Source organism: Oreochromis niloticus, linkage group LG1 (genome assembly GCF_001858045.2).
Source record: "Oreochromis niloticus isolate F11D_XX linkage group LG1, O_niloticus_UMD_NMBU, whole genome shotgun sequence".
Classification (NCBI taxonomy): Eukaryota; Metazoa; Chordata; class Actinopteri; order Cichliformes; family Cichlidae; genus Oreochromis; species Oreochromis niloticus.
Window position 1 is genome coordinate 21,509,976 of NC_031965.2, and position 24,290 is coordinate 21,534,265.

General features: G+C 41.0%; 1 protein-coding gene and 1 long non-coding RNA gene across 7 annotated transcripts in view; one reads left to right on the forward strand and one right to left on the reverse strand.

Annotated features, from left to right (window-relative positions):
* The window catches only part of zfhx3b (zinc finger homeobox 3b), a 230,726-nt gene that overhangs the window by 133,248 nt on the left and 73,188 nt on the right, over positions 1–24,290 (reverse strand). For 5 of the 6 annotated variants that reach the window (XM_025906355.1, XM_025906354.1, XM_025906363.1 and 2 more), the window contains one exon: positions 15,200–15,559. The gene's annotated coding sequence lies outside the window, so the exon portion shown is untranslated. Of the gene's footprint in view, positions 1–2,778; positions 8,877–15,199; positions 15,560–24,290 lie in introns of those variants that run through there. The other variant, XM_019358603.2, reaches the window with a different exon arrangement.
* LOC102076488 (uncharacterized) lies at positions 1,038–23,065 on the forward strand. The gene is made up of 2 exons (XR_268983.4): positions 1,038–2,561; positions 20,546–23,065. It is a non-coding gene; the product is annotated as an uncharacterized LOC102076488 (long non-coding RNA).

Sequence of the window (24,290 nt, forward strand, 5' to 3'; positions counted from 1 at the left end):
ACTTTAAACCTGAGCGGAATACTTCCACTATCACAGTGAGAGATGAGCTTGAGATACTACAGTTAGCGACACCAAACACAGCTCCTGACAATTTGTGAAATAGATTACACAAAAATAAAACCAGTGACATTCCTATACCTTTTCCTAGAACTGTTATAATTAAACATAAATATGACAATGAGGCAAGACAGGAAAATCAGACAGGTGAGATGACAGTAAACATTTCTGCTGTCTTTGTTTTGTAAGGTAAGAGGGAGAGAGAGGGAGGAGGAGGATGTGGAGTGTTAACTGTCAGGCAGGGGAGGAAGGGAGATCACTCATGTTTTGGCACAGCAGCCTACCTGTCCTATATTAACACCTTTAAAATTCGAAGCACATAAAAGTTACTGTTGCAGTCGCAGAAAGACACTGGAATACAAAGTACAGAAGAAGAAAAAAATGACTTAAATGTGAATCAGATTACCGATAAAAATGCAAAGAAAAATAAGAATGCTGGTCTCTCCTCTCTCTGGCAGTGCTAATCTCTTTCTGCCTGCTCCTCTAAAGCCTGAAAGGTAGGGATCTGTTTACCTGACCTCTTCCTCTGATTGCTCCTCTATGGCCCATGGCTATCTGACCCTTCTGCACTCCTACCCTCAGCACCTACCCCACCCCTCCACCCCACCTCAAAAAAAAAGGGGGGGGGGCTTTCTCTTGCAACCTCTTGACTGCATGAACGTTTAATTTTATTAAACCCGTTACCGATCTATTTTCGTTTCTCCCATCCTAAAATAAGTCTTAATCCTGCAGATGCTGACAACCATACGCGCTTTGTGTGACTCCCAAAACATGCCAACAACTAGCCTACCATCACCCTGTTCTCCCAGCCAGACCCACTCTCTCCCCATTATCCCTCGGCTGTTTGCGAGGGGGTTTCCTCGCTGTCTTTTTTATCTCTGCACTCACTCCATGACCCCTGTTCCCCCGTTTCTTGCTGTCTGACCTACCCCCCCCACCCCCCACCCACACAGACAGACACACACAGCCTCTCACCCCCCTTTCTGCTTCCCCAAACGGTACACATATCCTATCAATGCCTCTGCTCGCTCGGAAAAACCTTTTTCTCTCTTTCTTTTCCCGACTCTGTGTCGCGAAATATATCGCAGATTACCTAATCATTCTCGCCGCTTTTTAAATAGCCGTATATAGACCAAGTCCTCCTGAAAAGTAGTCGTTATGTTTGAGGATATTTACAGAAATTTTCATCTTTCAATTACACTCAAGGCAACAGAATTTCCGATTTCTTTATTTTTTCCGATCAGATTCATGTTTTTTGGGAAGGGGGAGATTAGTTGGCCTATCAAAGCTATAATCAACTGTATTGGGGAAAAAAGGCCTCTTCAGCTGAGACCATCTCTTTCTAAAGCCGTGTGTTTTCCACTCAACAGTGCAGTCTGTATTTTGAAGATATCCAGTTTGACTTTCTTTTCTCTCTCTATCACTCTTTTTTTTAAAAAAAAATTCCTACAAGCGACCACTAAATGCATTCAGTGACCTGCAGGTTTAGCCTGGACCACGCTTAAAGTTCCCGGCTGTAACTTTGGAATGATAGTGTCTGCTTAAGGTCAGTCAAATAAGGCAATGTTTTGTTGTCATTCTGGTCAACGTTTCTCGGGGAAAAGTCTTTTCTTGAAAGTCAAGATACGGTAGCCAAGTAGTTCGAGGCAGAAGACGCAGGCTGTCTCCGTCTTCCCTAAAATGCATGTCTGCTCTGTGCAGCGCTGCTCAGACTCTCAGGCTGTCCGTGTACAAGGTCCTGCTGATCCGCTCCTGTCACGAAGGAGACCCTGGGCTCCGTTTTTCCCTCAACAAACCACATTCTCATTGCACACACCGCGCTCGCAAACACAAACCCGCTCATGCACGCACGCACACACACAACACACGTCGATCGATTTGCATGTGACTCCGTCAGTGAATGAGCGAGAATCGACTTAAAAACAACGCTTGAAAGAGGCAAACCGCTATGAAAAATAAAAAAGAAAAGATGGACAAAGTGGGGTAAAGGGGGGAAAGTGTAGCTAGAGGAACTAAGGCAGGGCGGAGGGATTGCCCATTTCAGACAGAGACGTGTCGGAGAAGAACAAAAATGTCTTTATCCAGAAGAGGATTTTATAAGCACACGACGTTGGTGAAACCCCGTGGATGTGGCAAGTGTCAAATCTGTCAAAATTTAGAAAGCGAGAGATGTTCCCATCTGCCGGACACACACGGACCCCACTAGCTGGACTTGGAGCTCCTTTTCTGGGCAGCGCTCATGTGGAGCTGCCGCTGCCCTTCGTCCGCCGCTCAGCACAGCCCTCTCTCATTGCATTTGTGCCTCAAAACACGTTTCTCGACAACCACAAACCCTCTACACCTTTCCCCGATCCCACCGAAAAGCACACATTTGTTTTAAAACCGTGCTTTTTTTTTATCCCCCCCCTCTCTCCACGATCAACTGCTTGGAGTGGATCGCTGTCTTGCCTATTTCTTATCTTCCATTCATGAGGAGGAGAGGACGGACGCTGATGTAAACACAGGTAACGATACGAATAAAAATCGAGAATAAACCAAACTACTTGCATGAAATGAACTTGTGATCGCCAGCCTTTTCTCACAACGTGAGAATAGCCAGGTCCGCTACACGAAAAAACTACGAACAGATAGGAGAGGAGAGATTCAGATAAGTCAGACAGCGAAAAGAATAGGATCGCTGAAACAGAGAGGAAAAGAGACAAACGCAAAGTTGAAACTTACAATTTCTCGCTGCCGGTTTGTGATCCTCGCTTTTTAATCCAGTATTGAGATGATTTAGCTAAAGATCCCATCAAGGCAGTCCCCTTTTGGTCAGTTTGCGCTTAGGGTGGCAAAAGAAAGATCATTGTTGTTGCGGAGTGTAAAAAACGAAGTAGGTACTATTAGTTGTTAAAGGCAATATAAAAATAATTTGGATGCAAAGCAGGCGATGAGTCTTGTGTTAGAGGGAGCGAGGAAGAGGTGAAAGTGAGATCTGATGATTGAAAAGAAAAAACTCTTTGGATCTTTATTCCTGCTAATTAGTTTCCTGCAAAAAATGGCTGTGATTAATTCAGTGCGCATGTGCTTCATTACACAGGCACGAAGGGAAGGGCTAATTAGCCGCCTTCTGGATCAATAAGATTCAGCAAAGGAGAGAGCTCGGGAGAGAGAGGGAGGGAGGGAGGGAGAAAGAGGAGGGAGGGAGGGATGGATGGATAGATACAAGTAGAAAAAAGAGGAAAGTAATGATCAGGAATTGAAAATATGGAATTAAGAACAGCGGAAAGTAAGAGTTTGATTAGAGGAAAGGCAGCGAAAGTTAATAGTGGAGCAGGCAGCCGTAGCAGGCAAAGCCCGGTGCCACGGACGCAGCTTTTCTTCCGCTCTTTTTTTTTCCTCCACTTTTTTGAAACGTTTTCTTGTCGCGGTTTTTGCTTTTTAAAATGAAAGATATGCACATGTTTCGGTCACTTAAAGCGCATAAGCAGCCCGGCTTTATTTTATTCCGTCTCTTTTGAGTCCATGTGAGCCAATTTGGTCTCGTCAAAGCTGCACAGAGGGTTATGTTTCTTCTTTTTTTTTTAAAAAAGTGAGTTTAGATTGTACGTTTAAAGAAGTTATTGAAAACCAAAACAGACTCTCGGCAGCTGAAATGACCAGAAAAGTTCGCCTGCTAGTCATCGGCACAGTGTACCTGTAACCATTCAGCGAGCTGTCGTGTTTGTAAAGAACTACAATAAACATTTGCGGGGGGGAAATGATTATTTTTTTCAAAGCGATTTCCACATCTATGCAAAAGTGTACTGTAACAGCAGCATGCAGGATGCCAGGGTATAGCTTACTATTGTAACCCGCAAAAATCAAAGGGGAAAAAAGAGCTTGCTTAGTTCCCTGGATATTAGAACTAACGGGTTATATGTACGTGTATATTTATAAATTTTGAAGCATTAAGAGGAAAGCCACTTGCCCAGAGACTGAAGTTGGCATTAAACAGCGGTGTTGCGCGCCTTCAAAAATGTCAAACTTTGATCAACTTCGTGTAGATCGACCCTTGCAAAAACATGGAAGGGAATCCTTTTGAATTCTTGCGTTTATTTCTCAATTAAAAATCAAATCAAATTAAAACAACGGTGACTGGCTTAATGGTGAGACGTATATGAAAGTCTACTGCAACTTTAGTGCAATGAGGTGTTTCTTAAGTCGCATAAAAATATGTGTGCGTATATTTAAGTGAAATAAAGCAACAAAGCCATGACACCTGACGGAAATGTGAAATTGTCAAATTCGGTTTTATAGAATAAGACAGAGCAAAATGCAAGTTTGACGGAGAAGACGTGTCGTCCTTACAGTTACAGCCAGCTCCAAATTGCAGTCCAAATAAAATTCAGCACAATATCTTATAGCAGTATTGGAATATAAAAGAATTTGTTATTTAAGATATTAGGAGAACCCCATAAAAGGTTTAAATATTTTTTCTTTTTTCCTGTAAATCTGGCAAACTCGTGAGAGCTCCTTTTTATTCGTACAGTATGCAAAGAAAATTCAGCTTCTTAAAAAACCCCAGCCAAATAAAGAACTTGTTGAAGCCACAACTATCCTATACATGTGTATGATATCTATTTTAATTTTTAAGGCTATTTATAATATGCATAAGCCTGCAGCAGCTATTTAAAAAATATACATATATTTTTTCTTACCCAGCACATCAGTGAAAGGCTTGCTGAAACACAGAGGAGTGATGGGGAAACAGGCTATCAAGACATCTATTACTAAACTGATTTTGTTTGTTGGCAGCATCATGTTCAATAAGTGCACCTTCTCTTAAATAATAATAATAACACTATAAATGTGTGACAAGGTGACAGAGTTGTGTCAGGCGTTTTTTTGTTTTTTTGGTCCACTCCGGCCTGTATGCATGGAATTTGCTATGCTGTGATAATTACACTGATATTATGACAGGAAGCCCAGGTGGTCAGTGTCTCATCTCATCCTGAGGTGTTTCGTGTTCAGGAAATTCTGAAAGCCTTTATGATCGATCCGAACATGAATTTGTTGAGGTTCTACGTTTGTTTGTCTTAATAATATTTCCGTAAAGCACGTCTCCTCTGTAACTGATGTCCCATCGTTTCCTCCGAATGAAAAGACCGCATTGCAAAAAATCAACCTTTGAGTCTCTCAGTGCTCTTTGTTATGATAATTTTATTGTTGATTCTCCGAGGAAATGGACAATCCCTCACTCTCAGTGTGCACACTTTCTGTGCAAACACTTCCATATAGAGTCCCTGGTCCACTGAATACAAGCAGTAGCTTTCCCTGATAACACAACGTGCCATGTTTATTGAAACAATACGGATTTGTTAGTCTGGGTCTATATGGTGAATTCAGACGCAGAGTTAACAGTTAAAAGGCAAACATAGCCCGGTCGAAACATTGCCCAATCATACAGATTCAAAGTACCCAGTATACAAAGCTGTGGTAAGAAACGACTTTTAACCGGGTTAATAAATCTACCGAACATGTATTTGTTTGTTTGCTTGTTTTCGCGTGTGTCGGATAGAAATGCATGGCACAGACAAATCTAATCTGTTTCATTTTTAGTTATTTTTTTCGAGGATCTCACACAGCCGATGTGTTTAGCCTTTTGTGATGGTGCAGTGGCGAAGATGGTAGATGAAATAGCTAGACCATATTTTATATTTTCCAGGGGCCTTTGACTTAAAGGTTAGAAAGGTTATGAAACCCCCATGGGACCCGGCGTTTCTACAGATCCAATAGCATATATTCATTTGAAGAGCCTATGAAAATCAAACTTCTTACATTGTATCCTATATGGCCAAGACCCAACTCCCCCCTTCCATCGCTCTCTTTCTCTCCCTCCCTCCCTCCCTCCCTCCCTCTCTGTCTGTCTCTCCCCTCTCTCTCTCTCTCTGCTGGTAAAATATATGGTGTGCTGTAACACGGCATTTCCTCAGCACTTGCCTTCCACAAGCCACGGCAGGCACTGATACCTGTTTTTAAGCAATGCGGCATCGCCTGTATAGCATGCCCCTCTTAGAAAAACAAGACAACTGCATCGCCCCTTCGAACAGCTCGCATTTTTGCAGTGTGAGAGGCAGTCTGCAGGAATCTCGAGGATTTGCGACGTGTCTGCTCTCTCGGGAAGAAGAGATTGTAAAAATGAATAGGTTGAAAACAGCGTGCGAGAGGAGTTAAAGGGGCTACGAGATAATAAAAGAGTGTGGTGTAATTTGAGGCTTGTAGGAGGCAGCTTTGAGCCAGTCAGTCGCCTAAAGCCTAACAATGCAAACTTCAGTTTACAAATTTATGCAAAGGCCTGATTGATATTACTCCATCAGCGACCATATTGAGTATAGTGTAGGCTAAATCAAAGGCAGAGCAGCCAGGCAGAGGCCTTGATGCTTTTAGGGCCTATGCATCACTGAAAAGAGAAAAAGGGGGAACTGACAGGGTCTGAAGCTTTTGTGTTACCACCATTCAATTGCGCCTCTCAGTGGGAAGGATAACTGTCCACGTGCCAGCCTCAATAGGCATACATCGATGAGTGGCATTGCAAATTCAACACAACCTGTGGCTATGACAGCCCGTGGATATGACAAAGAAAGGCAGAGGAGCTTAAAAATGCAAAATTCTCCGTAGATGCGGAGCACATGAAAGTGCTTGACCATATGAAGGACTGCAAGGAACAAAACTGTGCATTCAGAGGGCAGAGCCCCCCTCCCCCCAATAATCGTCACTAACGTGCTTGGACCGGAACTCTGTGATGGTTGTCAGAGACCCACGTGTAGCACTTGTCAGCTTTTAGAAATATTTACTTTAATGTGTTCAAATTAAATTACATTTACTTTATTTAACAGATCGGCTACCGTGCTCGCGTGTTACGCGTGCCCGCGCGTGTACGCCATGCACTCGGAATCCCAGACAAAGCACAAAGGGAAACAGAGGAAATGAGCAGGGGTGAAAGTATTTAAAGATGAAAGCTGCTATCGAGAAAAGTCATATAACTTTATAAAGAGATAACGACCATTATATTCCGAAGGATTTGGGGATTTAAGATGTTCATAGGCTGCAATATTAACAAGAGGAGTGTCAGTCATGTGTTCAGGCTATGGTAAACAGATATGAAAAGGGCATCAGGAAATTCTTAAGGAAACCGCCTGAGCGAGCTTATGCTGTGAAAATATAAATAAAAATTGCGTGTGGACTCGAAGCTCAGGCTGAGACACAAAGGGAAACAACACAAATATTTTTTTTAACGACGAAAATTAAATTGATTTTGCTTTTAACTGAAGATGTTAATGACACATTTAAAAGACGCCACACGCACGGCCCGCGGGTTCGATCCTCCGCTCAGTGACCCCAGCTGGGCTGATAATAGGCTAGAAAGACTGGAGCCCAGGTTACCCATCTTAACTGTAAATACAGACATTTAAAAACTTTTCAATATATTCTTATTTTTCATAAAAAGGTACAACTTACTGATGCGGAATAATTTGAAATTTCGAGAAAATACAATTTTCTTAAAATCATGTTTATCGTTCTTTCCCCCCTTTTTTCCTCTCTCTCAATAATCAATCGAATGTAACAGTTGAGCCTGCGCTGTTTACCGCTGCAGACCCCACGAGAGAGGCTGGTGTCCGGCTCTCCGTGTGTCTAGGGTGGATAGGGCAGCACAGCCAGGTGCAATGGGAGCGCCCTCTTATGTTCAGCCTGACCACTGGGATCAAGTAGCGCATCAGCTCTTTCACAGAAGCCAAGCGCCTGCGGACCCAGGTCTTTGCAAAAGCGCACCTTTGCCTTTGAGTCTGTGGTTGCATCTTAAAAACGGACTCGAATGTAAACGAAGCACGCAAACACGTTCAGGTTATGGCGTGGACAAAATAGGCGAGGGACTTCAACGTCGGAAATCACAGACATTTCAGTCAAACGTGTTTTTTGTTTTGTTTTGTTTTTTTAACCGATCATTAAGGACACGAGATGCACTCCGAAAATTATCCTAGTTTTGAAATAGCCTCTGACTGACCGGGAGCGACAAAGAACAACATGCCCAGCTCGGATCAAACTGAAATTTTGGCCTAATTAGCGGGGCGTCCTGCAGAAATCTGCTGATACACAACTTCAGAAAAGAAAAAATAAATAATCAAAAGTGCAGCTATTCCGCTTCTAAATTAACTTTTCACAATCGTTTTGAATTGGGGGGTATAAATGTAACATGCTTTGCACTCTACACATGATTTCCAACCATTATCCTTGAAGGATGTGTGCCACGTGCCCTGTGGACAGGGGAAAAACATATTTTTGCAAACCTTTACTTATAACTATTTTATTTCCTCGACTTTATTCTCTAAACCAGCAATTTAAAAAAGGTAAACCTACACACACCTGTGACCTCTGGTTTTCTAGCCCCCCATCCTCCCCCTTTTTCCCCTCCATTTTTGGCACCCCCAGAATATTCCTGACTGGATGCAGCTGATCACTGTGGTGAATCTTTTGTTTATCAAAATCAAATGCAACGTTTGGACTCGTCTTTCCTGCTCTTTCACTTACACGCTTGCCTATCACATATCACATAGTGTGTTGGATCATTTTATTCATATTTCACATGCTTTCTAGATTTATTAGAGTGTTTTCATGGATCTATTTGTTTGCTTGTGTATTTTTCTGTAATGTCTTATAAGGGGATATTCTACCTGCTGTTGTATTTGCTTGTTTATTTTATGTGATTTGATTTTTTATTTAATTATTTATTTTTTTAAATATTGCTCTTTTATTTTAGGTTGTTAATCCAATGCTTCTGAAATAAAATATTAATATTAAAAAAAATTCCCTTGGACAAATTTGCCCTGCACGTTTCTTTTTTACCTCTTTTAAGATTGCATGCTCTATCTGAAATATGTCTGATGACAATGTAAAATTGTTTTTATTTTTTTAACCTACATGTTAACGATAGATACATGCAAACCAGCAACACGGGGGTAAAGCTTACATCATATTTCTGAATGCAGCATGAAGTGTAAAAAAAAAAAAAAAGAGGACCTGCTTTCTGCTGCTGGTGTTGTGATTTTAGAGTTTGGGATAGAATAAATGACGAGCGGCCGTCTGGTCAGTCTGCCTCATTTACATGAGAAAAAAGAAGGCATATCAATTCCTCTCTCTCATCCATTTACTCGCCCTGCCAGTACTGCCTTATTAATGATCAAATGCATTATTCAGAAACAGTTTTGACGTTTGGATTTTGGAAAGACGGTCGTGTTAACCCATAATTATTCTGTCAATATTCGAAAAATGGCGTAAAACATTCAAAAATCCCCGATGTTTTGCTGTCTTTGCTTGATTGTACAGATTATTTCCCCCTGACCACTGCGACTGAATCGCATCAAGAAACACACACACTTACACGCACACACGCACACACGTACGTTCCCCCAAAAATCAGCGAGCGTGACTCCTTGTCTCACTCTCCCTGTTTCTCTGCCTCCTTCCCCTCTGTGCATGGTTTACATGAGCGTGTGTATCTGCGTGTGTGTATGTGTGTGGTGGTAGTGGGGGCATCACTCTGTCGCATCATATTTTACAGGCAGAAAATTAAAAAATAATAATAATGATAATAATAATAATTGTTGTTCTTGTTGCAATCGCCATAGTGGCGAATTGCAAGTGTACAAATGTTTCACAAACCACTGTAAAAACAACAGCACAAAAGTGCGTGTGAGCAGTGATATTCTTCAGCAGTCCAGCCTCATCACACCTCACCTCCTTCAAGTACACAAAATCATTTTCAGCCACTTTCTTTTAAACTAATGATTTATATTAGCGATCAACTCCATAAAACGACGTTATGTTTGCCTTCACACACACACACACACACACACACACACAAACTCACATACACACACACACACACATATATATATAGATATACATATATGTTTTTCTCTTTTCGTATTTTTCTAAAGAAGATGTCACGTTCTGTGCGGATCTAAACATCTTGCAAGTGTTGCCAGATATAAATTCCAAGTCAGAAATATATATTTGAAAAAAACAAAACAAAAACAAAAAAGCCGAGGAAGAACACGCGTTGAGCTAAAAACAAAACATAAGGCAAAGGCTTGTGTTAATATTACAATCTACATAGTTTTAAGGACAAATGTGATAAATTTCGTACTTAATGTCGAGATCATTTTAAAGAAACGCACTGTTAACGGAGGAAGGAAATAAGCGCAGACTAGGCCTTCTGATAATGCATATTTCAGATCGGGGGATACAGTGAATGGTGGAGAAATCCTTAGAGCTGCTGTCACAGATACTGGGTGTGAGACAGGCGGGACTCGTGGGGTTTTACGCGCTTTAGAGAGGCTCACTGAAACAGAGGGATCCCAAATCAGAGCCATATGACCACTCCAGGCAACAGCTACTCTAGCTGATGGTAAACCGACCCAAACAGAAGACTCGCAGATCCTCACAGCGCAAAACTTATTTAAATGCCACTTGGTGCTCGCTGAATTTTCAATCGAACGTGAGAAACTTCGAGTTAATTTTCCTTGATGTAAAGCAGTACCCCCTAACAACACAACGAGATAAAATATGACAGGTGGAAGCGACATGGAAGGCAAACACACAGATCCAGGACTGTCGCCAGAGGTCAAATCCAAATCCTGCGTCACCCGCAGCCTCTGGGACGCTGCACCATATTTCTGCAGACAATGGCCTGGGTCATACGGGACAGACACAGTTTCAAGTTTGCCTACCGTTGATTCACGAGAATAAAAACAGTAATAATCATCTCGCAGAAACAGTAGAATGCATAAATTAAAAAAAAAAAAAGCACCAAGGGAGGACTTAGTAGACAGAGTTTGAAATAACAGAGCATGCACCAGCTTATATTATAAGGCTTTAAATATGCCAAATTAACCACACAATTGGTGATTATTGAAGTGAGAATTAATCAATTCAAATCAATGACAGGTAATAACAACACTGATGGCAATTCAAGAATAATGATCCATAGCGGATATAATGCACAGGTGTAGCTCAATCTAAAATGAACACAAAGACAGCTTTTGATTTGTCTTTACATATTCAGCGGCTATTCAGGACCTATTTACTACACCCAGTCAGCAGGCTGCTACTCAGACAAGTGAGAGAAGTGAAGACAGACAAGGTTGGGATCGTAGGGAATTTTGCATGGAAATCAACTACCCATATCATACCTCTCCACACAACGCCCTACTGATGCAGAGACGGCATCTGTGCTGCATCTAGTTAAGAAACAAAGCCAACAGGCTCATCCAAAACCCCACGCTATCAAACCTCCAGTACTGTGAAGAAGCCCTCTGGTTGTGTGAAAGCAATTTAAGCTGGTCAAAGCAACTGAGGCAGAATTATGGATGCTTAACCCCTATCAGCTCTCCTAAACCTCGTCTTGGTGGCAGGCAGCCCCACCTATATGCTGTGTGTGGTGAGTTGGAAGGGTTGTGGTCATGTTCTCTAAATACCTCAGCGGAGGTGAGTGTTCCTGAAGCCAATAAAAACCCGTGATTAATGGCGCTGTTCCTTTTTTTTTAGGTGTTAGCTTGTTAAGGGATTTAATAGCAAAGGTGTTTACTTTTTGCAGTGACAGAAAAATTACAGGAGCACGGGGCTCAGACCTTAAACCAGGAGGTCTGCACGAGCACTATTGTCACCGGTGTCGTGTTACTACTATAAATGCAAATATATATGTATAATAATGCAATGACCATAAAGATGGCTTATAAAAGCAATTCCTCAGAGGAAAATCAACTTCACAAGTTGAACTTTTCAACTTGGACTGGGAGCTGTCACGCAGACAGTCAGAAGCCTTGCATATGGCACAGGGATGATGCTCAGTAATGACACCTGTATCCCTGCTACTAGGAGCACACATCTCACATGCCCTGCCATCGTGCTAAGATCACTTCTGTATTATGTATTTTAGTGCCTGTGCAGCAATCAACTGACCACGTTGCGGTGACAGAAATGCCCTTTACCTAATTCAAGCACTTCTATTTTTGTTGTGTGTCTATTGCATATGTGACACTGGAGGTTTCTTTTGGGGGGGGGGGGGTTGAACAATGGCAGGAAAGGGCTCTTCCTTTTTTTTTTACTGTGTTAAAAGACACTCAGGCAGTAACACAAACAGTGACAAGAGAGTGACAGATGTGTTAGCACCAAGTAGGAACAATGTAGTAACACTTCTAATTCTGTCAGATAAGTAGTTACTAAATCATTTGTAACGCTGGGCATCACTACAACTTTGTGGTGTTATCAGCTGAATCTGATCCACTTAAACAGTTGTTTTGCTGCTTATAAGGGCAAAAAGATATCAACATGAAAAACTGTCTTTGAATTCCAAAAGGTCATACCTTCCCTGTGGTCAAATGAGCGACAGTGATGTGATATTCTGTTTCATAGCTTAGAGGATAAAATGAGTGCGTTGAATCACAGACACATATTAATTCACTTCATGGCTGTTTGTAAATTAATCTTGGAATCACCAAGTTAGTCTCTGGCTTATATCAAGCTTGAACTTTACAATTAAAGTAAAGTTCAAGCTTATAATAAATCCTTTTACATTTCAATGACCAGTTTTAAACAACAGAAGTAAATCTTTGCATCTTTGGGTGTTCACTAAGTCCAATCAACTGAGTTCTGTACAATGGGGCTGTGAACTGTTTAAAAATTATTTTTAGATCCCAAAGTAAGCATGGACTGCTTTGCACAGTGAAATGTTTAAATGTCACAGTGTTACAACTCCCTTTCTTTTTGTATTTTAAGAGTTCATTTGAATACATTCACTAAAAAAACATAACCAGCATCTAAAACATGAATCTAAGCAATGTATAAACCCCCACATTTTCTACATATGTACTGCATTTTTCTTTTACAGTTATAGATTAAAATGATTACTCTGTGTATATTTTATGTCTATATTTTTATCGACTGATTGCATTTTTTTAAAAATTGTCAACTAAACGATCACATCCTGACACGAGTTCCCTATTACTGCGAGGCTGATATTAACCCCTAACCCAAGCCAAAAAGAGCGAACGACTAATGGCAGCTTTGGATTTACTACTGAGGATGTCACAATAGGCATCTATTGCAAAAGATGCCCCAATACGCTGTGTTTCTCTTAAAGCTACGAGACAATTCCCTGAGCCACACACCGACAAAGCGCACTCACATGCAATACAAGGCACGTAACAAGAATGGTAACCCGTGTCGCGTCTGTTTTCTGATCTTATATTTCTGATACGTTCAAATACATTTCCTCAGGAAGAAACGGGGAGAGAAAGTGGAAGGTGGTTTTCACATATGCTGTTTAGAATTGTAAATGTATTGCATAGGCCCCGCTGTCCAATTACATATATCTTTCATGTATGAAATCATGCATGTCTTTTTCTCTAAAAGGGGAGGGCTGGCACAAAGGGAGCAACCCCAACAGTAGCAGAACAGTGTGCTGCCCACTTGAAAAATAAGGTCTAGTGTCGGAGCCCTGGAGCTGTGGAGCCCTGGGCAATAGCACAGCTCCATCAGCACACAGACCAGGGAGGGGAGTTGCTTTCCCCCAGACTGGAGCCCTTTCCACTCCTGACTCCTGCTGTATTATTGTTGCCCTATTTGTGAGGCAGCTGACCCTGTGGGTCCTAAATCAGACTTTATAGAAAATACATTTCAGATCACGTCCTTAATTAGGTCCAAGATGATAAATATTGTTTCATGAGCTTTCAAGTGTATTATTTTTGCCTGCACTAAAAATATCATTTAAAGATGCAGGAGAAGAAAAAAATGTTCATGTATTTATTTTTTTCCCCCTTCTTCATTTTTTTTAAACAACAACTTGCTGTTAAGTATTCAATTTCAATGACCCAAATTTTACTAAATGACTTTGAACTTTTCAAACAAATCTTTTGAGATCTTTTAAGACATAACTCATGTCACTCAGCATGTCCTGTTGCTTTTATGTTTGCTCCAGTACAGTCACTTGATTGCATAAACAAATTATATTCTCAATTTCGCTTGTTTTCAGAGTGCAAACTAATGCATTAATTTTTGGTTGACAAGCCAAGATGAACATATTTGCCTTTTGCACGATGGTAAGGAAATTGTTTGCTATATATGTGCAAAACGTTAACCTTAATCTTTACTTTACATATGACGCTATTTGACTCATGCTATGCTCCTCAGCCACTGAGTGGTAAAATGAGAAGTTTGCATATTTTCTTATCAAGCAGAATAACTTAATATAGTCCAGATAACCTGGGATCAGGTCTTAATCAATGTGTGAAGCCGTTGTCCGTGTTCTACAAAACAACTGGGAAACCGAGCCCTTATGAAACTGGGAGGAAAGCTTCTTTTAAAGTCAATCAAAAAAAGAAATGCTTATTTCTTTAGCCCAAAAAATGCATACATGCATTACAAATGTGCCCCGTTGCATGTTTCTGATACAAGATTCAAAAGCATGTTGTATATCTTTTTTGCACACACCTAGTCTAATGCAGTAAAAGACAATATACAACCACCAATAAACACGCACAAACACACACACACACACACACACACAGCGGTGACATTTTATCAGCCTGAAAATCACTTTTGTCCCTTTAAACTTCAAAACACCCACATCTTGGAATATTTGCACATCCCATTACTGACAGGAATACTGATAACTGTAATCGAAAGCAAGAGAGAGTATACTGTAGGTGTGTCATAGTGTAAAAAATAAAGTATATTTCCCGTCCACAGGCCTGTACATTTCCATATGTTGGTCTGCAAGTTTATGTATCTGTACAGCATGCCTGTGTGACACATAACCACGCCACCCACGCTAAGCTCTGGCTGATCACTGGCCCAGTCAGCAAGGGGCCGGTGAAGAACCTTGGATAAGCATCTATCAACCAAACAACCACAATCTATTCCGATCCTCTAATCTGAGAGGAATAAACAGGTGAGCAGAGCATGAAAGCGGGGCATTTATCAGCCAGACTTTCCTTTACCCCAAATCTGAGGGAGAGTTAACCATGTGGGGGATACAGAGGGGACAAGTTAGCTTCAAAGCCCTGGAGAAGTTAAAGGGCTTTGGGCTTGGACAGCAGGAGCAAGGGGGACTTCACAGCCTTACCTGATGGGGTTTTTGGTCTGAGTTTCCAACACACAGAAGCCTCTCTGACTGTGTTTTCGTTTCAAGTGTCCGTTTGAAGTCAGCAGGCAGAAAGGTCACACCCTCTTGGTCACAGCAGGTTTGTCGAAGCAATGGTGGATGGCCAGACGCTATTGCTAATGTTCAGGCTTTCTTTCTTTGTATTCACAAAAATAATAAAGGAGAATGTAAAGCTATAGATCTGGTGCCTGGGCACCTGAAGAAGTTTTGGTGATTTACTCCTAGAATTCCAGGTATTTCCAGGGTTTTCCAAAGCTATAGGATTTTGGGATTTAGGGACTCCCGGGTCACAAGAAGAGCAATTCACGATGACGCCATCACCTGGAACGTGAAACAAAGAAGAAGAAGAAGAAAAAGGACAACATCAGAAGCATGTTTTGAACGCAATTAAAAATCACAACAACCATGAAAGAGTTCCAGTGCAGTCTTCTAAGAGCAGCGACAATATCTTTACCTCATCCCGGAAATATGAGCACGCAATAAATGTCTTTCAAGAGAGAAAGACCAGAGCAATATGACTTCCATCAAGACTTCAAAATTAATCAGCTGTTTTTAGAGTCAACAAAATTAATCTATAATTATTTGGATGCTACTACTGCAGGACAGCCTCTTACGACTTCAAGATTACATTTAATAGCAAAAGAACTGCTGTGAGTAATTTCTGTTCTCATACCACTGAAGACTTTTAAAATGAAAAATGAAAAAGATTTCCTGAGAAACTTAATTTCCCTGTAACCGGAACAAGACATATTCCTGTAATAGCATATATAATTGCCTGTTCTGCAGAGGATCTCCAGTATACGACAACAAAGTCTCATAGACAGTACATATTTATTCAACTGTCAATTCCAGCAATGAAAAAAAAGGAACATGTTAAAAAAAAAAAACGCCTTTGAATTCCACATGGGCCTGGTTTGTGAAGCTGAGTAAATATGCTTGTCATATGTTCCAATAGTTCCACAGCGACAGAGATTTAGTTTGGGAATACAGGCGGGAGAGGCAGACAGCTTGTGATAACTGAATAGCTCTTTTGAAGCCGCTTCCATTTGGAAACATTGTGCGATTATTTTTACCTCTGTGGTTAGACTTGAGTTAAAGCCCATGTTTAATTGTTCCCAAGAGTTCTTAGTGTGGCGCTGATAAGGAGCTTGGGGAGCAACATTTAAAACTGCAACAAAAATAACTAGACTCTTGCTCATTGGCCACAGGTCTGATAGAGTGTCAACAGAGGATACACAAAGCAAAGAGAAAGAAATGAAGGTGCGAAGAGAAGAGAAAGAAAGAGAGACGGGGGCAGACATCTTGTGCGGTTATGATGGGCTTGCATTTGAAATGTTTTATCTGGGGTTTTTTTTTGCTCCTGGTCTTGATTTTAATGTGCGGTCAGCCTTTCACAGCATCCAATCACTTCCATTTGAAATATCAAATCCAATAATAATCCTTTCGAGCCACCTTAAATCGAGAGTACACAGTGCACTCCTTACTAGGGAATAAATAAATTATTTTCATGACAGGATTTTGTCAGCGGTTACAGCAGTCAGAAAGCAGCACTGTTAATTTGTCATCTCCCTCTTCCCCGCTCTCTCACTTCGTCCAACGCCACGACTTCCCGGTTTGTCAGGGCGACCTGTGGGAGTGTATGTGTCGGATCAATAGCCCACCCACAGCAGAGCCGCGGGCCATCCCTGACCTGGGCTATTGATTAGGCTTGGCTCAGCTGCCAATAGCAATGTGCTGGATGTGACACCAGGATAAGATGGGAGCTGAGGAAGGGGGATTCTGAATTGCCAGTGGCAACCCCATAGCACACCGCAGATAAAAGTCAATTCCACTTAACCAAATCACTGACAACTAAATAGTTAGCACACAGAAGAATGCTATGAGTCTGTGATGGCAGCTGCTGGATGGCTGGGGATTTCCTAGCCCCTGACCTGTGTCGAAGAGCACAAAAGGCCAGGGCTGAAACACTGTGACATATGTTTGTCTGTCTTTCATTGTGGTTTCTCTTCACTCGGCAAGCTACACCTGTGTCATTAATAAATCTGGAACATCTTTAATCAAGGGCTGGTCACTGATATTATACATTGAGATATTTAGTAAAAGTTACTATTTTCAGAAAATCTACAGTTAACTATAGCTTTGGGTCATTTTAGCAAACTATTTTAATTATAATTTTATTGTTTGTTGACAGTAAATTTAGTATTTACCAAAGTTAAGCTATTAATTTATAATTTATTTGCAGTGGTTGTTATATATATGCTATTGTAAGTAATACTGGTTCCAATGAAGAAAACTTGTAGTTTTTATGCTTCTTAACAAAAAGTCATTAGATATTTAAAAGCAGGTAATAACCACAAGCTGTACAGATGTGCTTCCTGAGCCGCGTGCATGGAAGCAATGCAGCTGTACTGATATTGTCAGACTCCTTTTGATCCATCTTGCTCCCGGTCATTACCAGCCCATATTAGAGTAGTTTACATGTCACTTTACCGGTCCTCGTGAATGTAATTCTGTGGCTACTGCCTCCATGTGCATTCAGCACCTATCTATGGCGCCATATCTCTTCCTGTAATTGCTGAGTGACAGAAAAGCAATACTGACCACTTCATTATAGGACAGCCAGACTGACTGGACACTGGCCTCTTGGCTCTAGGTCACTCTGGTCAGACTGACCTTATCTGCCCAGGTCGTCAGGGGTCAGTCACCCAGAATCTATGAGGACGTTACAAGACTTGCTGTGGGTCCCGTACAGCAAGGTCGCCTGACCCAGGCAGACTGCTTATATCACAGGTATTGATTGCAGATTGTCTACTTCAACTGACGCTAGCCTAATCTCCCGATAGTAGGGTCTCAGGGGCTTTAGTGTAAAGTTAAGTACTAAAAGTAACAAGAGGGAAGCTACTGGATACTAGTGATGGTATGCAAAAAATATGGGGAAAAAGTTTTATTTTTGCGTTGCTCTTTGGGGATGAAGCTCTGCGAATGCCAATTTTATGGAGTAATGAATTAAGTAGGAAAATGTATGTAACTACAGTAGGGTAGTGTTGCAGCCTGTTAATTCTTGCTGTCTGATAAACAAACAGACATGGACAGCATGTGGAAAAAAAATCTGCTGTTTGATCTCAGTGTGCTTAAGTTAAAATCTTTGTTCAAATCATTATTATTTTCCAAAGAAAATGAACTAATCCACCTGCAAAAGTTAGCTGCAAGTCTTTCAGTTTGCCGTGTTTATCTACTACATATGGATGAAGATATATGAGATTGTTAGTCAGCACCTATATGTGTATTTGCATGCATGTCTGTGGCAGCTTGTCTGTGTGAGACCCTTTATGTACATACTAAAGCATCCCTGATGCTCGTTAGATCCCGTCTCTCGGCAGCTGCTTGGCACCGTTCATATTAAATCACAATAATGGCAGATGAGCTCTTGCACTAGAGAGACAAGCATCTATTTGAAACTGCATTTTATTACACTTTGTTCCATTTAATCAAAAAAAACTATGTGAAAAGATAACCCGGTTTTAAAAATCCCAGATAAACAGCAACGATTGCATCTTTAAATAATAAATGATCTTCTGCCTCTTACAGACGGGAATATAACTGAAAATAATTGAAGACAACAATGTCCTATAAGAGCACCACTCGAGCACTGCTGATTCAGAATCCCTCATAACTTCAAACATTCAGTCATAAAGTATAGATAATCCGTAAAAGAAAGGCATGCGTCTGTTTACAATTTCCTTCTAATTAAAGCTACAGGATAGGCTCTACCTTTGTTAAAGTTGATGTGTGTTTGTTAGACTTGCCAAAAAACTGTACCACTGGCAAATTAGGGGTGGAATACAAAACGAAACAAACAATAACACTCTAATATGATCTGCAGTCAAGGAATAAATATTTCACAATCTGTCTACATTTGACACACTTTCAGTTTGAGAACAAAGGATTCTGAAACAACAAATTGCCCAAACTTAGTCTTGAGACAATAACCTTTTTGACCTGAATTAATTCACACAATAGTGACTTCAGCTTGACTGGGTATGTAATTGGTCCTCAATTTGTTTGGAATTTAACGACATATTGTTACTTCTGTTGGTGATTAATCAAAAGGGAAAAAAAAACGAAACAGATCAATAAGTTAACCAGAATCCAGAGTCCAATCATGACTGTAAGGCATGTAAAAAAAAAAAAGCATTAATTGGGCAAAAGATGACGGTATGCTACTTTAGAACAGGGTGAACTGAAAGTAACGGAAAAATCAGGTAAGCAGGATGCTGATGAAGGTGATGCATCCCCATCTTCCCTCTATGAACCAAGTGTGTCTAAGGGGGATAAGGTAGTGCTTGATGATTAATCACTGGACATAATAAAGCTTCTCCCCATGAGCACACAGTCCAGCTGATTGGATGATATGATTGGGGCCGATTAAAAAAAAAGAAATAATCATTCCTTACAGTGCATTCATAGTACACTCTAATGACATCTTCTGATTGGACCTTGCGGAAAAGATAATAAGGGCCGTCTTCAGAGTGGTCTCTAAGATTATTTCTTTAACTTCATGAAATGGGGCCACGGGCCTGGATGCTGCAGATTTGAGGATTAAGATAAGATGACCTTTCACATTATGTTGCCATGTATAAAAGATGAAGTTTACAGTGCCTCATTACATTAGGCCTTATCAATGGTTGGAGCCTCTGTGAAGTCCCTTTGAACATCACAATGGTTTTTTTAGGCTGGTTTACAACAGGCCTCTACCCCCCAGTGTGGGATTACTGTGCCTGTGTGTGTGTTTGGGTTATGGTTTGGATAACAACTGTTAATGTTCTAAAACAATACAAAAATAGTCTACGGGGTATATGTAAAGGACTATAAAAAATAAAATATAAAAAATTTATATAAACTGTTTTTGAATATACAGTTTATGTCAAACAGTTCAGACCCAGCCTGTGAATGTTCATGCTAAGCTTTCAGGCACAGACACTGAAAAACAGAACAATGGAGAACATTTTATTTCCACAGTTCTCCGAAATAATGTTGTCATTAGTGTTCAGTGTTAACATCTAAGTTTCCCCCCTCCCCCCAAAAAAGGATAAACTGGAAATGGAAGGCAAAATGTCACTTGTTTCAAATGCAAACCAGCATGTTTAAAACATCTTTTCGGATCAAGTGATATTATGTTGAAACTAGAACCTGCCGCTGAAAAAATGCTGTCACTTGTTTCCAATCTCCAAAAAAGTGAAACTATATTTGAAGCAAGTCAAATGATGTCACCCTAATGGCAGATTTCTTTTCTCTTGTTGTTTTGAGACTTGTGAGGACTCTGATGCTGAGCGACACTTCTGGATCCTTCATCTTCAGCAGAACCAGACTCTCCGCTGGTCGGGATGAAGAGCTATAGGCTTCAACAGGCAGCAGACTACTGGCCAACATCTCCAGGCTTCTTTGATGTGGGAGGCATTGCTTACCCCTATAACTTACAGCCCAGCTCTGCAGGGACTTATTTTTATAACCTCCATTATTTTCTATCATAAATATTCAAATCCAGATCTTAAATCCAGAGCTTAGTGAGGAGAATAGCCAAAAACAACATGCAGCTCTTCAGCTTCCCCTAGCTCTCGCTCTTCTATAGAAAATCATTATGAAGATTAATACAGAAATCAAACAGAATGCTGAGACGAGACTGCAGGACGCAGTAAAATAATGCACTCGAGATGGAATTTTTGGTCAAGGATCTCTGGCTTTTTTGTTCTTTGTTTGTTTGAGTATTTTGACACATTCTGCATTTCCTCCTTTTGGCTGTGAATTAATATTTGCAGCTTGAATATTAATCCTGATTCAGTAGTGGATTAGTTTGCCATTGTCCCCTCTGTGCTGAGCCCTAAATAAAGGCGCTGACATGGAGAGGAAATCTATACCTCTCTGCCCTGCAAACAAAGACCTCTGCACCCAGAGATAACACATGTCCCTGCAATGCAGACCCCCCCGCCTCCAACTACAACTCTACCCATGTGCTGGATCCTACCATCTCCCTTTCACTTTTCTTTCTCCTTCAACCCTCAATTCCACATTTTCCACATTTCCCTTCCTCTCACCACTCTCTTCCTCCCCGTCTCTTTCTCTCTCCCCCAGAAAAACTTTGCCATGGTAGATTTGCAAGGCAATTGTGCCCTTAAACCGCGCCTCTTCCTCAGCTTATACCATGCATTTTCCAGAGTTTATCAAAGAATACAATGGGGTTATGCTTTCACCATTATTCTCCAGGCAAGAACAGTAATTTAAATGCACCAGTACTACTGAAGCAGGGCGCAGCCCTGCTGTCTCACTATGGAACAGAGAGAGATGAAAATGCGTTACAAAAAACGCACAGCATTACTTTGTTGACCTTTCCTGTTCTCATAGTTTACAAACAGCTGTGAAGCTCCTTCCTCTGGGCTCTTTGTACATCAGAGACTGGGACTGATGGAGGCACGCCATGCTTAAATGAAGGGCTTTTTCTAACTTGCCTCCGTTGTGGCTCACAAACACAATTTAACAAATACACATTTACTTTATTTCTGCCACCAAAGCAGTTGCCAAAGCGAAGGAGGAAATACATGCTGAAACAGATACTGCGTCCTTTCATGTATGTATACTGTGCATATCATAGCAGACAGTCTATTTAAAAACAAAAGGAAAAAAATCTAAACATACATAGATCTCAAAACACCCACCCACACATATTACGATTTATTTTCCCATCCGTTGCAGTCGCATCAGTGGGCAATTTTTAAACAGCGTTCCATTTTTACGGCGAACACAGCTAAAGCTGTACTGTTATTTTTTGATGCCACTAAATGTGCGCGCCACAGTTCATCTCAGACTTTCAAATGAGCTCCAACACACTGTCCTCAATGACACTAATCAGCACGTAACTGCCAGTTCATAGGATGAGATGTATTGTGCACAGACACACGTGTGTTTTATCATGCTATCGTGAAAGCAAACGGGAGCGTCGAGTACCGTGTTTCGAACGGTGGTTCTACACATGTGCCCTGAGGCTGAATGCCAGGTGAATATTAACAGCGAGCTGCGTGAGGGGAAGAAGATGCATAGGACGCAGGATCACAAGGAGACAAAGTTAGAGATGAAAAAAAAAAAGGAAGAAGGAAGAAAAACAACAGAAGGATTGAGGTGGATGAGAAGTGAGGGGAACATAAAGGGAGCAATAATAAAGGAAAGTGGGACTGAAAACAGTAAAATATAACAAGAGGAGAAAAACGTGGACGACTGCAACAGACAGCTGGACATGGACCGGGCCGGTCTGCAGACCTGGTCAGACTGATGAGAACAGGCAGCAATAGTGATGCCATTATGTCGTTAATCAATCCACTGGTGTCTGCTTGTCTGGGTGGGCAGATACTCACAGTCTAGAAGGGGTTAATGGGAAATCAATGAGAGGGATGTGCTTATGAGCAGGACAAGGGGAAAGAGGGACAGGGGGGAGAGGCAGAAGGGCGGGGAGGGGGAGATAGGAACATTGTTTCCTGTGATAGCAGCAGTCTTCCCAGATGTTATCTGTCATTCAAAGAAACACTCTGGTGACCAGATGTTTAGGCTCATCGTGGTGGAGTGGGTACACATCCTAGTGGGGGATCAATATAGGTCAAGTACATGGTAATATTTATCACTACGCTGCACACACACACACACACACACACACAAGGCGCTGATGTCTCTACAACAGAGAGACTTGTGCTGTGAAGAAAACTATGCACTTGGAATAAAATAAAATAAAATAAAATAAAATAAAAAAGCACAGCCTTCTGATATGTTTGTTTCAAGAGCCTATTTACTGTATCTGGTGTTTTCTCATTAATATGGAGCTTAGGTTTGACCTGGATCAGCAATATCTCCTTCCTATGTCCATTAAAAGAAACAAAGGGAGGCGTTGATTTGGACGGAAAGGTAAAATAAATACAGCAAAAATCAGCCAGGGTAGATCTCCAAAGGCCTGGGGGCATTTGGGGTGGTGGGTGGAGAGTTGGAAAGGGGGAACCCAGAGCAGGTCCCAGTGCAGTAAGGCTCTTTGTAGTTTGAGCAGTCTGAACTAGCCAGAGGCTTACTGCTCTAACCCATACCACTCAGAGAGACTGTTTGGGGGAATTACACCACAGAGTAATAATTAATCAAGTAAACGCTGAACTGCTTTGATTTGGATTACATTAACATATTATCAATAATGTATTAATCAAGTACAAATAAACACCTCTGCATAATAGCATACTTAAGTAACTACGCTTCCACGCTTAACTCAAAAAGTTTGCTGTTGTTTAACAAATGAGGAAAACCACAGCAAACTACAGTGGAAGCAGCCGAGTCTCACGGCTTTGGAAGCAGCACCTCTTGGCACTTAACTGTCTTTGTTCATCAGCTTCCTTTTTCATCAGCGCATCAGCCATTTTCAAGAACTTTTACCAAGAGGCAAAAGAAAAATTATGAATTCATTTATTTACTCTTAACAATGTCAGAAGGCATCACGTGGAATAAATAAGCACTGATGAAGCACTGAAAACACAATACACGTAATTTGTGCAAAGCTACTCCAGGTTTGATTCCAAAAGTAGCTGAGTGGATTGAGGAGAGAAAAAAAGAAAAGAAAAAACTTAGTCACTTTTATCATTTGCAGAGGAGTCGAATCAGCTCTGCTTTTGTATTTTCACTTAAATACATGTTCTGTTTTTCCCAGATAAGTTGTGTTGTTTAAAAGCATCCGTTCTCGCCTAACGCTTTGTTCATTGGGGGAACTTCATGCCCAGGGATTTTCTAAACACAATTCATCAAAGTGGAACGGCAGTCTTTTTTTCTGCATTCCTAATCCTTTTTGCTGCAGATGAGAGATTTGCTGTTCAGACTCATTAAGATTAAAGCGTTTTGCCAGAGTTATTTAAGAATGTAAAGTTCCATGTGAGACCTCTCAGAGTTCAGAACAGAAGAAAATCCTATTGACACGCTCGGTGCACTGGGGGCTGATCTTAGCCTATATTTCTATATTTGGTGTCAGTGATTGAGTGAT